Here is a 14,882-nt window from a genome sequence, read left to right on the forward strand (position 1 = left end):
ATTATAATACAGAGTAAGGTACTGATAACATTCAATCAAATATAGAAATGAAAATTTTTATGTTATCATACATAACATTTATAGAAATGTTCACGATAAGCAGACATAAGAATTAACCGAAATAAAAAATTAGTTATAACATTTGATCAAATTACAAATTATGAACCAGAATTCAGAATATCATTACAGATATAATTTATGGACATTTGCACATATATATATATATATGGATACACAAAAATTTTATGAAATTTAAAAATAATGATAACATTCAATAAAATCTAAAATTTTGAACGAAAAATAGGTACATTACTATCAATATCGGTTGTGGATATTTTTTAGAGCTGTCAAACGGGCCAACCCACCAAAAACCCATCTTCTTTTGGCCGGTCGAGGGCGGGCCGACTCACCATCTCGGCGGGCTGAAAATCTTCAACCCAACTTAACCCGAGGTGGGTTGTGGGTTAGGCGGGCCGGCGCGCGAGTTGGCTCACTACAAATAAAATAAATAAAATTAATTATAAATTGCATTTCATAAATAAATATTAATAGAATAATATTAATAAAAATTTTAATTATAGATTCCATACGTGCAAATTTTATATAAATTAATTAATAAAAAAAATTCACAACTTTCATTAAAAAAATACATATATCACAATAAAAATAAAAATTAAAATAATGATTCTCCAGATCCGCGGGCCAACCCAGGCCCGCGGCGGGTTGCGGTTGAGTTGAAAAAATTCTAACCCAACGCACTTAAATTGTGTTGTGAGACGGACCGACTCGACATACCTAATTCAATTTGACGGCTCTAATATTTTTTCATACAAAAGACTAATTAAAATAAAAAAATATGATAATTCATATCATTATATCTTTTTTTGGTAACGTATTGGCAAAAAATTACTATATATATTTTTATTATTATCATTATCGTTTTTCTTTTTTTCTTGGTAATTACGTTTTGACAAAAAAAAGTTTTAATAATAAACACTTAAACTTTAATTTTGTTTTAACAAAATTTTATTGAGTTTTAGATAAAATACAAAATATCTTAAAATTTAATATTAATGATTCTTTTATTTTAGATGTTATGATATGATATACTTTGGTTGATATTAACAAAATATAATTTTTTAAATACATGAATAAAATAAGAAGTTTTTATACATTGTTTTTCAATGACTTTTTTTTCTTTGTGTGAAGAAAAAACTAAAAAATATAAATATTATATCTCCGGCTAACATTGGTATATTTTGAAAAACTAATTAAATCATTATATATAATTAAGAGTATTTATGGAATGATAATCTCATTTTATAGGTGTATGTAACAAAATTAAGCGTATCAATGATCACATAAACTCTAAAGCCTAATTTTAATACGATTAAAACTTAAAACTATGAATCACTCTTGTTAACGATATGATGTTTATTATGTGATCATTATAATTATTATGTTGAATGATATTTTCGAACTCTACGACACAAATGTTTTTAATCGTTGTGTTTTTTTTTTTTGAGAGGAATTGACCGTTGTGTTTTTAAATGTGTGGTAGGCCAAGGTTTTGGGAATTCAAGTTGTTCGTTTGGATAATTATGAGTTGGTACAAGTGTGTTACTGTAGGACCGTGATGCAAATTATCTCGTAATTTATCATGATTAGAATAATTATTTAGATGTTAGAATAAATTACAGAGAAGTATTTTAAAAAACAAGAGTTTAGATTATCAAAATTTAAATGATATAAAATCGATATTAAAGCTAAAATAATTGACAAAAATTGATTGATACACATATATACGAATCAATGTATATAAATATACAAAGATAGTGTCCTTCCCTCACCTTCCCAAAGCCCATTCACCGATTCACGCGATCCCCTTCTCCCCAAACCCTAGCAGCCTTTCAATGCAATCGATTCGTCGCCCCTATCCGCCGGAAAACTACCGAGTGAAGCTAGAAAAGGTCAGATCTTGTACTTGGATTCAATGTAATACAAAAATATCGAAGAATCTAGGCCCAAAGCTCAAATCGTCGTGCCCTGTTCGCGACTAGAGCTGCTTTTCTTGTTCTTCGCGATTTTTGAGCTTTTTCTGGTCGTTTCTTGGTTTCAAGCTTGGGTTAGAAGCTTAAAGCAGTATTTGAGCCAAGTTCTAAACTCGCAACCATTTCAGACGTGATTTGGATTTCTCGGCTTGCTGCGTTTCAGCTTTCTGTTCTTTTACCATTTTTTTCCATATCTTCTGGGTTTAATTGAGAAAGCATTAATATTTGCAGTCAATAGTGAACAAATCGAGATATTTCATAGAAAGCATGTATTTCTTGTTTGTGGAAAAGCGACTTTTTTGAGTAATGTTTCTTTTACCAATATGTAGCAACCTATATTAATTACATGATGACTTAATATTCCATGAAATTTGCAGTGTATATAGGCTTCTTGTTGACGAATGGAGATGCTGTTTGTGACCTGTTTCTGCGAGTGATTTGCTTATCATTTTTGAGCAGATTTTTGGTCATTTCTTTATTTTCTGGCTTAGATTCGAAGTTTAGATTAGTTGTTGAGCCAAGACCGAAACTTTCGGGTCAAAGCAGCAGATCGTTCGTTCTTGTGCACCGACCGAAGAGAATTGGATGGTATGAATTCAAAATTTCACTTGATTATCGCTTATATAAGCCTTACTAGGGTTATTTTTGAAATGATGTCTATTTTAGTGTGATAGCTTCGGATTCATGCTTTGATAGTAGGTTCAGTCTACATGTAATGAGCTTGATTCATGCAGAATTTTAGTGTGCACTACAAATAAACTTGTTTTGCTTTGTCTTGTATTTCATTTGGCATTGGAATCACTTAATTTGATGAACATATAGGTTAGATATGATTTTTCTTCTGAAACGTGTCAAAACTGCATCTTGTATTTAAGTTCGCGAAGATGCTAATTGTTTTTTGAAATTCTGGGCGATTTAAGCTTGGAACTTGGAAATGTGATAACATAAATGGCAGTCTGTTTATTTGAATTTTGGGATAAATCGGTTTGGAATCTCGGTTTGGTGTTCAAATGGAAGTTATAGAACTTTGTTTTTTCTTTAAATATGGATTTTATGAGACATTTTCAGTTGTATTATAAATGATATGCAAGAAGTGCTAGCTTTAGGAGTTTGAAATATCAACATGAGCTAGAGTTAGGATTCAGAGTGATTGATTGGGGAACGAAGGAGCTGTAATTTATAACGTGTAGTAATGCTTGTTCTCTGGTTTGGTGTTGATGTCAAAGCAGCTGCTTTGAACTTATCTGGCGAGCCATCAACGCACAACCACCGCAGGAAACTGCTGTTCAAGTTGCAGCTAGTTTTGCTCGGATTTAGGCTCCTTTAAGCTCACTTCCAGCTCGGTTTTGGGGTAATATACATGCTGCCCGAGTAAAGAATTTTACTCACTTTGATTTAATTCGTGTCTGTTGATTTTATCGCAACATTATTGATTGTTATTCAGATTTATATTGCAGGTTCTAAAGTTGAGCGAGTGTAAGGTAATTTCCGGTAAATCTAAAATATTGATTTACTTAACGTACGATATTTTTTACGAATGTTGTTATTCGATAAATATCGAGATTATCTTTTTAAATGAACCAAGTTGCCTCTTGAAGTAAATATACCACTCACTTTTTTCAGCTAAATCAATGTTCAAAATTCAAATAGGCTCTTATTGTAGTAGCCCGAACCCTAATTGAGTAATTAAAGGATTAATGCTAATTAAATAAATTGGGGATTGGACGGATCGGAAGCTCCGAAGGGACGATCGGAAGCTCCGATCGGGATCGGAAGCTCCGATGAGGATCGGAGGCACCGATGATATTACGTCATCCATGACGTGTGGCTGGATCGGAAGCTCCGATTAGGACCGGAGGCTCCGATCACCCCTATCCGGAGTCATCAAGTGATATTTTGACACGTGGCAGATCAGGATCTTCGGAAGCTCCGATGGCAGGATCGGACGTTCCGATCGAGGTTCGGACGTTCCGATCGAGGATCGGAGGCTCCGATCGTTGTCTATAAATAGAAGGCCGAGACTTCATTTCTCCTTGCCAATTCCTGATTTCCTCTCTATTTCTAGTCATATTCGAGCTGTTCTAGTCTTCTTAGGCTTGGTCCGGAGGTCGGAGAGGCGTTCGATAGTCGTAGCGGAGTTGTGCCCAAGTTCTGGAGGCATCGACATCAAAGGGCTAACGACGGACGAAGGTATAGCTTTTGCTTCCTATAAATATTTAGGAGTATGCAATAGCTTAGTTAAGGCTTTTAGGGCGCTATAATGATAGTAGTATCATTTCGCTGTGTAGGCGGACTTTAGGCTTGGACTTAGAGCTGGTAGTGCCTACCTGGTATTTGAGGTACGAAAGTACTGTTCGAGATATCCTGACTGAGTATGCATGTATTATGTGACTGCATGATTTATATGCCATGATATTATGCTGCATTCATTTGCATCTTGCTGTATCTCCTTCGAGATGTCTGTAGTAGGGTTGTACCCTATCCTGTTAGTGGATGGACTTCCATCGATTTGGGTCCGACGTATCCACAGTTATCTCGGTATGGGAGCCACCTCCTGAAGCGACGGCACAGCGTGCTACATACCAGGGCCCGGTCTGTCTCTGTTATCTGATCCTTGACCTCGAGTCTATAGGGAGTTCACTTTGCATGCATGTATACTCATACTCTCGCACTGAGCGTTTTATGCTCACGTCTCGTACTCTGTATTTTCTGGACACCCTATTCCATGGGGCAGGTTTGCGATTGGACGAGGAGGGTGGATCCAGGAGGGGCTAGTCAGTGGTTGGCCAGCCGGAGCTTCGTCTAGGCTTTATTACTGTTGTTTGGGTTTATACAGCTATTCGATTTGGTTGTATAATATTGGATAATTACAGATTCCTTTATTTGGGATTGTATAATGTTATTGGTTTCCGCAGTTTTATTCTGATATCTGTTTTATTAAGTTAATTGCATGCCTAAGTTCTATTTAGTAGGTGATCCGGGTAAGGGTCACTACATTTATGGTATCAGAGCATGCAAAAGATTTCTTGGGATTTAGTCTCATCTTGAGGTATTTTTGTAGATGTCAAATCGTGACGACCAGAGTTCTCATGGCAGTGTTGGTGGGCGTTGGGGTGATGCCGACCGGGAGCCTCGTCGAGAACGGCGTCATCGTCACCATGACGACGAGCGTTTCACTGTGCGTCGATTCTTAGCTATGAGTCCTAAGCCCTTAGTTGGAGGTGAGTCTCCGGAGGATGCGGAGAACTGGTTAGACCGCATGGAGACGACTTTTCAGACTTTCCAATGCACCGATGAGCAGAAGGTGGAGACCCTTGGCTATCTTCTGGATGGGCGTGCGCGCAGGTGGTGGAGGTTTACTTCTGCACCTTTTGTTGCGGCGAGAGGAGTGGCCACCTGGGCCGAGTTTCGCACAGCTTTCCAAAAGCGGTATTTTCCTCCTGCACTCCGACAGTCGAAGGCAGGCGAGCTACTGAGTCTGCGACAGGGAACTATGTCTATTGATGAGTATCAGCAGAGGTTCTTTGATCTGCTATCCTATTGCCCCGAGATTGCTGATAGCTCAGAGATGAAGTATAATCTGTTCCTTCAGGGCCTTAACCCTGAGATCCATGACCGTGTGGCGGTTGGCGACGACATGTCCTACGAGGGTTTGGTGAGCCGTTGTCACCAGGCAGAGGACAGCATTCGGCGGAACAGGTCTTTCTCTCAGTCGAGACCTTCTAGTTCTTTGGCCCCCCGTGCCCAGTCATTCAAGAAGTCCGGGTCTACTTCTTCCTCTGGTTCGGGAGGTGTTGTCCGTTTCGGTAAGAAGGACAAGTGTGATCACTGTGGGAAGAACCATCCATCCGACAAGTGCCGCAGAGCTTCTGGAGCTTGTTTCCGTTGTGGAGAGACTGGTCATATCCGGAGGGATTGTCCACTGTCTGGGGGAGGCAGTTCTGGTTCTGGTTCAGGATCGGGTTCTCAGGCCACCGTTCAGCAGAGGTCGCAGGGACAGTCTGCTGGGAGTTCTCATTTGAGGCCACGAGCTTCTGGCCAGGTGTTTGCCCTGAGACATGATCAGGCTGTGGAGGAGAATGAGAAAGTCATCGCAGGTACATTTATGCTTTATGGTATACCTGCTCTTGTACTTATTGACACTGGTGCATTTCATTCCTTCATTTCTGCACGTTTTGTTAAGAGGCATAAGTTACCATGCATTGCACTAGACGTAGTGATGTCTGTTTCTACTCCGACGGGCCAATCTGCTTTGGCTAAGCGTCTAGTGATGGGTTGCCCTTTAGAGTTCGAAGGGAACATTCTGTTAGTGAATCTCATGGTCCTGGCGATGGACGACTTTGATTGCATTCTGGGAATAGATGTGCTGACTACCTATCGAGCTTCAGTGGACTGCTATCAGAGATTAGTACGCTTTCATCCGGAAGGGAGTGAGAGTTGGTTTTTCTATGGTGAGGGAGCGCGACCCCCGATGCCTTTGGTATCAGCTTTGAGAGCCTGTCGAGCTCTAGAGTCTGGCGGGGAAGGCTACCTTATCTATGCAGTTGATTTGTCCGCTGAGAGTATTGGGATAGAGAGCATTCCTGTTGTGGATGAATTTCCAGATGTGTTTCCTGATGAGATTCCGGGTTTTCCTCCTGCTAGGGAAGTCGAGTTTGGCATAGAGTTGATGCCAGGTACTTCGCCTATTTCTAGAGCACCGTATCGTTTGGCTCCGTCAGAGATGCGTGAGTTGAAGAATCAACTACAGGATCTTTTGGACAAGGGGTACATTCGTCCTAGTGTATCTCCTTGGGGAGCTCCTGTTCTCTTCGTAAAGAAGAAGGATGGGTCGATGCGGCTGTGCATTGACTATAGGCAGCTGAATCGAGTCACTGTGAAGAACAAGTATCCGTTGCCTCGTATTGATGACTTGTTTGATCAGCTGCAGGGTACTTCTATTTACTCCAAGATTGATTTGAGATCTGGGTATCATCAGTTGAGAGTTCGTGATCAGGACGTAGCCAAGACTGCATTCCGTACTCGCTATGGGCATTACGAGTTCCTAGTGATGCCATTTGGTTTGACCAATGCGCCGGCTATATTCATGGATCTGATGAACCGTGTCTTCAGGGAGTATTTGGACAAGTTTGTCGTGGTCTTCATTGACGACATCTTGGTGTATTCACGTAATACGGAAGAGCATGTTTCTCACTTGCGGTTGGTACTGCAGACTCTTCGAGATGAGCAATTGTACGCCAAGCTGAGCAAGTGTGAGTTCTGGATGGATAGAGTGGTCTTTCTTGGCCATATCATATCCAGGGAGGGGATTTCTGTTGATCCAAGCAAGATTGAAGCGGTACTTAATTGGTCGCGTCCGACGACAGTTGCTGAGATCCGTAGTTTTCTGGGTCTAGCAGGGTATTATCGTCGCTTCATTCTGAACTTCTCTCAGTTAGCTCGACCGTTGACGCAGCTTACCCGCAAGGGTGTGGATTTCGAGTGGTCCTCCGAGTGTGAGGAGAATTTCCGTGAGCTTCGACGGCGATTGACTTCTGCGCCGGTGTTAGCATTACCGTCAGGATCTGGAGGGTATGTAGTTTTCACGGATGCTTCTCTTCAGGGGTTAGGTTGTGTCCTGACTCAGAATGGGCATGTGATCGCATACGCTTCTAGACAGCTGAAGCTTCACGAGGACAACTACCCAGTCCATGATTTGGAGTTGGCAGCCATTGTGTTCGCTTTGAAGATCTGGCGTCATTATCTGTATGGCGAGAAATTTGAGATCTTCACCGACCATAAGAGTCTCAAGTATTTGTTCACTCAGACAGAATTGAACATGAGGCAGAGACGTTGGATGGACTTGCTTAAGGACTATGATTGCGAGATTAAGTACCATCCGGGAGCTGCTAATCTCACCGCTGATGCTTTGAGTCGCAAGGTGCGACTATCCGCACTTCAGACTTGTTCGATGTCTAGTGCGATCAGTGACTGTTGTACTTCAGGTTATACCTTCAAGCATAAGAAAGGTATGCAGAGTATCCAGATGTTTGCGATATTATCTGAGCCAGCTTTGTACTCGCGGATCCGAGATGCTCAGATGTCTGATTCGAAGACCCAGCGTTTAGCTCGTCTAGCTAACGAGGGTAGCTCGTCTGGATTTCATTATCAGTCAGATGGCTTTCTGTGTTTGTCTGGTAGGCTTGTGACTCCACAGGATGAAGAGTTGCGAGAGGAGATTTTATCTCAGGCACATCGCACTAAGTTGAGTATTCATCCTGGGAGCAACAAGATGTACAAGGACCTACGTACTCGTTTCTGGTGGAAGGGAATGAAACGCAGTGTTTATCAGTTTGTTTCGAGATGTTTGGTGTGTCAACAGGTCAAGGCAGAGCACCGACGACCTGGAGGATTGCTTCACAGTCTGCCTATTCCTGAATGGAAATGGGAGTTTATCACTATGGACTTTGTGACCCATTTGCCGGTATCCCCGAGGAACTGTGATGCTATCTGGGTGGTGGTGGACCGACTCACCAAGTCAGCGCATTTCATTGCCTATAGCCGAGAGTACTCTGTGGATCGCATGGCACGGATGTACATTCAGGAGATCGTTCGACTTCATGGAGTGCCTGTGAGCATTGTCAGCGATCGGGACCCCAGGTTTACTTCTAGATTCTGGGGGAGTGTTCAGCGTGCGATGGGTACTACTCTCAGTTTGAGTACAGCCTATCATCCAGAGACTGATGGTCAGTCAGAGCGCACTATCCGTATGTTAGAGGATATGCTTAGAGCGTGCGTCATGGATTTTGGTTCAGCCTGGCAGGATCATTTGCCGTTGATCGAGTTCGCTTACAACAACAGCTATCACACTAGTATTGGGATGGCACCTTTTGAGGCGTTGTATGGGCGACGTTGTCGTACTCCACTCTTCTGGGAAGAAGTGGGGGAGAGACAGGCTGAGGGACCGGAGTTTATCCAGCAGGAGATAGATATTGTTGATCAAATCAAGAAACGGATTAAGACTGCACAGGATCGTCAGGCCAGCTATGCTAATATCAAGCGTAGGCCTTTGCAGTTCGAGGTCGGGGAGAAAGTGTTTCTGAGAGTGTCACCTTTCCGCAAGATTCTCAGATTTGGCCTTAAGGGCAAGTTGTCTCCCAGATTTATCGGTCCGTTTGAGATCTTGGAGAGTATTGGCGATTTGGCTTATCGACTAGCATTGCCACCGCATCTATCCAGTATTCACGACGTGTTCCACGTATCTCTGTTGCGACGGTATGTGGCGGATGAATCTCATATTCTGCAGCGGTCTGAGGTTCAGGTAGACAAGGATTTGACTTATGTTGAGAAACCTCTTCGCATCCTTGATTTTAAGGATAAGGTTTTACGGAACAAAGTCATTCCTTTGGTTTTAGTTCAGTGGCAGCGCCGAGGCACTGAGGAAGCTACTTGGGAGCTTGAGGACAGGATGCGTAAAGACCATCCTGAGTTGTTTTGATTTCATTCTTTAAGTTGTATTCAGTTGCAAACTCTGTAAACGTTTGATTTGAATAAAGAATGTTTCTGATTTCGGTATTTGCGTTCGGTACTTAAGATCTGATTTCGAGGACGAAATATCTTAAGTGGGGGAGAATGTAGTAGCCCGAACCCTAATTGAGTAATTAAAGGATTAATGCTAATTAAATAAATTGGGGATTGGACGGATCGGAAGCTCCGAAGGGACGATCGGAAGCTCCGATCGGGATCGGAAGCTCCGATGAGGATCGGAGGCACCGATGATATTACGTCATCCATGACGTGTGGCTGGATCGGAAGCTCCGATTAGGACCGGAGGCTCCGATCACCCCTATCCGGAGTCATCAAGTGATATTTTGACACGTGGCAGATCAGGATCTTCGGAAGCTCCGATGGCAGGATCGGACGTTCCGATCGAGGTTCGGACGTTCCGATCGAGGATCGGAGGCTCCGATCGTTGTCTATAAATAGAAGGCCGAGACTTCATTTCTCCTTGCCAATTCCTGATTTCCTCTCTATTTCTAGTCATATTCGAGCTGTTCTAGTCTTCTTAGGCTTGGTCCGGAGGTCGGAGAGGCGTTCGATAGTCGTAGCGGAGTTGTGCCCAAGTTCTGGAGGCATCGACATCAAAGGGCTAACGACGGACGAAGGTATAGCTTTTGCTTCCTATAAATATTTAGGAGTATGCAATAGCTTAGTTAAGGCTTTTAGGGCGCTATAATGATAGTAGTATCATTTCGCTGTGTAGGCGGACTTTAGGCTTGGACTTAGAGCTGGTAGTGCCTACCTGGTATTTGAGGTACGAAAGTACTGTTCGAGATATCCTGACTGAGTATGCATGTATTATGTGACTGCATGATTTATATGCCATGATATTATGCTGCATTCATTTGCATCTTGCTGTATCTCCTTCGAGATGTCTGTAGTAGGGTTGTACCCTATCCTGTTAGTGGATGGACTTCCATCGATTTGGGTCCGACGTATCCACAGTTATCTCGGTATGGGAGCCACCTCCTGAAGCGACGGCACAGCGTGCTACATACCAGGGCCCGGTCTGTCTCTGTTATCTGATCCTTGACCTCGAGTCTATAGGGAGTTCACTTTGCATGCATGTATACTCATACTCTCGCACTGAGCGTTTTATGCTCACGTCTCGTACTCTGTATTTTCTGGACACCCTATTCCATGGGGCAGGTTTGCGATTGGACGAGGAGGGTGGATCCAGGAGGGGCTAGTCAGTGGTTGGCCAGCCGGAGCTTCGTCTAGGCTTTATTACTGTTGTTTGGGTTTATACAGCTATTCGATTTGGTTGTATAATATTGGATAATTACAGATTCCTTTATTTGGGATTGTATAATGTTATTGGTTTCCGCAGTTTTATTCTGATATCTGTTTTATTAAGTTAATTGCATGCCTAAGTTCTATTTAGTAGGTGATCCGGGTAAGGGTCACTACACTTATCATCCAGCTGTACATAAGCATTTTTAAAAGAATGCTCAAAATAGAGAAATTTATATCATTATACTTTACCTTAACTGGCAAAATAATATTAATCCAAAATCTATTAAAGAATGCTCTATTGTGTTTTAAGAACCTAGATTCCCAAGTTGTGTTAGAAAATCAATATTAATCAAACATCACAACAATATGATATGTATATCAAAGTAGAAACTAAATTGGTTAATTTATTGAACTACAATAGCGTCAAATACTAATTTACTACTTAAGAAATTTGCACTGATTGAACGAACCAAATCAATAATACATAATAATGAATACAACACACATCCAAAAACATTGAACCAAACATATTGTAAGCATGGCATGTAGAGCGTATTATTTTAACACAATGCATCAAGCAAACAAATCTATATTAAAATTTAAATTTACAAAAACGAAAATTTCATCCCATCAAAAATTGATTTGATGAGACATGAGATACAATGAAAATTTTAACTTAATATTTCTAATAATTATCCTCGAACCTTTTACTAGCGTGCTAACTACATCTCAGCAAAAGTTCTGGCCTAGAGCAAAATTTGAGAGAGCTCAATTAGATTACAGAAAGTTGAAATTTCTAGACACTGAAGCTGAAAACAAATGTTGTATGGAACAAACAAAACCCATACACAGAGACGCCAATCTGCACAAACCAATGGACAATGCAGACGCAGATCAACCAATCTAAGAAAGAATTAATTAATCAATAATTTACAAGATAACAGTCAACCAAGAAAAAAATAACAGCTGATTCTTCCAAATTTATTGTTCGCTAGCAGCATCATAACCGTTTGTTCCATTAACGGAACTGTAATGGCTGTTTTAAATTTCATACCTGGAAGGAAAAGGTGCTCCGGGGCGCCGACAGTTACCGGTGGGCGATGGAATTAATTTTATACTAATTTTCCCTCTTATGTTTGCTTTGGGTCTAAAGAAGAGGGTATATCAGTAACCGAACGTTTAAAATTTTTGTTTAATCCCAATCAAAAAAAAATTTGGTTTAGTTGGTTGGATTAATTTAAATGGAATATTATTTCAAATTTTTTTAATGAAATATTGCTATATTATATAAAATAAAAAATAATAAAATAATCGATATATTTTAAGTTTAAACACAGTAAATATATAACTAAAACCGTGTTTTAGTTATACGAAAAATTAAAGAAAAAACAACTAAAATCCGGTACCGGGTTTTAGTGATCGGGGAAGAAGTGGGCAGGAATGGTTGGCGGTTGAGAATTACTCATATATAATAATAATAAAAAATAAATATTTATCAAAGTTTAAAATTTTAAGATGAATAAATATGCCTCCTACGGGTTCTAAAGGTGACTTCCGTCATATTTGTTGATGTTTAAGTTTTAAACTTTGTTAAATATTTATATATATTTTTTATTATTTTACTCTGTTTAAAATATATCGATTATTATATTATTTTTTATTTTATATAATATAACAAAATTTAAATAAAATTTTTTTGAAATAATATTCCAATTAAATTAATCCAACTGATTAAACAAATTTTTTTTTTGAGTGGGATCAAACCAAAATTTTATACGTTCGGTTACTGATATACCCTCTTCTTTAGACCCAAAGCAAACATAAGAGGAAAAATTTGCACCCCACCGGTGATTGTCGGTGCTCTGGAGCACCTTTTCCTTCCATGTATGAAATTTTTATCGGCCAATACTGTTCCGTAAATGGAAAACGGGAACGATACTGCTATTGCGAACCATAAATTTGGAAGAATCAGTTGTTTTTTTTCTCGGTTATCTGTTATCTTGTAAATTATTGATTAAGTAATTCTTTCTTAGATTGGTTGATCTGCGTATGCATTGTCCATTGGTTTGTACAGATTGACGTCTCTGTGTATGGGTTTTGTTTGCTCGATACGTCATATTGTTTTATTGATTTTGGAGGTTCAATATCCTTTTTCTAAGCTTTGAGTTTGTTTTCAGGTGTCTAGAAATTTCAACTTTCTGTAATCGAATTGAGCTCTCTCGAATTCTGCTCCAGGCCAGAATTTTTGCTGAGATGTAGTTAGCACACTAGTTAAAGGTTCGAGGATAAGAATTGGAAATATTAAGTTAAAATTTTCATTGGATCCCATATCCCATCAATTTTTGATTGAATGAATTTTTTGTTTTTGTACATTTAAATTTTAATAATAATAATAATATAGATTTGTTTGCTTGATGCATTGTGTTAGAGTGATACGCTCTGCATGTCATGCTTGCAATATGTTTGGTTCAATGTTTTTGGATGTGTTCTCTGGTCCTTGGTATTCATTATTATGTATTCTTGATTTGGTTCATTAAATCAGTACAATTTTTTTATGTAGCACATTTGTATTTGACGCTATTGTAGTTCTATAAATTAACTAAAAACCAATTTAGTTTTACTTTGATATACATATCATATTGTTGTGGTGTTTGATTAATATTGATTTGCTAATACAACCTGGGCATCTAGGTTCTTGAAACAGTAGATTATTCTTTAAGGTACCGTTTGATTTGAATGATATGATAAATAATACAGTAGATAAGTAATATAATGTGATAAAAATAAATAAGAAATGATAGTTGGTATAGTATTTGATTTGATTGATAGATTATAATTAGTTTGATTTAGGGGTGGAATCGGGTCGGGACCCGTCCCGTAACCCCTTTACCCGATTCCCATCCCGATAGGAATTGGGATATTTTTTTTCTCCCGATCCCGCACACGAGAAGTGTCGGGATCCCGAACATTCGGGATTAAAGGCCAACCAGAGGGAGGCGATGGTATAGGTCCTGGAGAGGATACTTAAGGATGTTTGTTTGTTTTTTTTTTTTTATCAATGTAGTGTCTATTAGGATTAAAAAAATCAAACACTGTACCGAATCAAAATGTATTTTGCAAAGCAATAGTTGTACTTGCTCCAGAGTTTAGGGGCCTAGAAAGTTTGAAGGAACCATGGGCTTTCTCCATATATTTAGTAAAATCTCTCACTGCATCATCTCTAGTAAGATACGACTTGTGTACAGTACCTCTAAACTTGTGCACTTGCATCTGTGTTTTTTCTCAAGTGTTATAGATGTCATGGTTCACTCCTTTTAAAACAACATATGTTTTGACTTATTGGTAAAGCCACAATATTGGCATCTTAAAAACTGTATACAATGAATTTTGATGAAACCAAAGAAAATAAAAAATTTATTGCATCATCATTTTACTCCGGTATTGAAGCTTCAAGTTTCCAGAGTTGGAATTGTGGATAAAAATAGATGTAAACTGAGAGGAGGAAAATTTTTAAAGTCTGTGTTTGCAACTAATTGGCTGACTTCCAAGACCATTAGTTACAAAATGAGTGAGTGTTAAGTTTTTTTTCTTCATTCTTTCTCTAAAAAAAACTGTCTATGCTCCTTCTTCTTCCTTCCTCCTCCCAAGTTCTAACGTTTGCACCAAAAGGATAGGAAGAAACCTCTGTTGCTCGTTGTTCTAGGCTAGATCGCTACCGAAGCCCAGATTATACCCAATCCACGATGATCATGTTAGAGTAGGTTCCTGTAGAGCCAAGTGTTGGCCGAGGATTCTTGTAATAACTCTTTAATTTGAAAGACAATATTTATTTTAATAATATTTGAAATAATTAATTTGGCACATCTTTATTTGTATACACATGCTTGTCGCATAGATAAATTCCTTGAATATACAAATAATAGAAAGAATATGAGTGTAGTAACCCGCACCGTGATCACCTACTAATCAAAAACTTGGGCATGCAATTAAACAATAGTTAATCATAATCAGAGATATACGGCGGAAACTCAAACTAAATAAATAACTTAATACCAG

General features: G+C 39.4%; 1 long non-coding RNA gene across 1 annotated transcript; it reads left to right on the forward strand.

The window, feature by feature from the left end:
- The first annotated feature begins 1,912 nt into the window (after window positions 1-1,912).
- On the forward strand, window positions 1,913-3,542 carry LOC140893425 (uncharacterized). The gene is made up of 4 exons (XR_012153136.1): window positions 1,913-1,995; window positions 2,429-2,639; window positions 3,281-3,402; window positions 3,509-3,542. It is a non-coding gene; the product is annotated as an uncharacterized lncRNA (long non-coding RNA).
- Window positions 3,543-14,882: the final 11,340 nt, after the last annotated feature.

This window comes from Henckelia pumila, chromosome 3 (genome assembly GCF_033568475.1).
Source record: "Henckelia pumila isolate YLH828 chromosome 3, ASM3356847v2, whole genome shotgun sequence".
In the NCBI taxonomy this organism is placed as follows: Eukaryota; Viridiplantae; Streptophyta; class Magnoliopsida; order Lamiales; family Gesneriaceae; genus Henckelia; species Henckelia pumila.